Source organism: Aphanomyces invadans (genome assembly GCF_000520115.1).
Source record: "Aphanomyces invadans strain NJM9701 unplaced genomic scaffold supercont1.186, whole genome shotgun sequence".
Classification (NCBI taxonomy): domain Eukaryota; phylum Oomycota; class Saprolegniomycetes; order Saprolegniales; family Verrucalvaceae; genus Aphanomyces; species Aphanomyces invadans.
In genome coordinates, this window is record NW_008580331.1 from 8,925 (window position 1) to 9,387 (window position 463).

The window sequence follows — 463 nt, forward strand, 5'->3', positions numbered from 1 at the left end:
GTCAGACCTCCACATGCCGCGGTTACATTGAGAGCTACGTGGTACATGCAATATCGATGCAAGGAATTCGGAAATTCTTCGTTGACTGCAGTAAGGAGACCTATGCATAATATGTGAGATGATCCACATATCTTTGTGCAATCGTTTGGAATTATTCTTGAATTTGCATGCACCTTTAAAGCGATCCGATACAAATACCGAAACCTTCGGAATATCAAGTCCTGACATATTTAAGTTGTGCAAAAACCATTTCCAGTGCTCCCCGCTTTCTTGCGGAACAATCGCGAGCGCAATGAGAAGATTTTTGTGGTCACCGTCTTTCACACTTGCAGTTAGAAACTCCCCAGTCTTGTTGTAGATGCCTTTCATGTGGCACGCGTCGAGGGCGATGACAGGCTTGCACGTGCTCATGCATTGCTTGAAGCAAGCTGGTACAAACATGCAGCGAGAAAATCGACGGTTT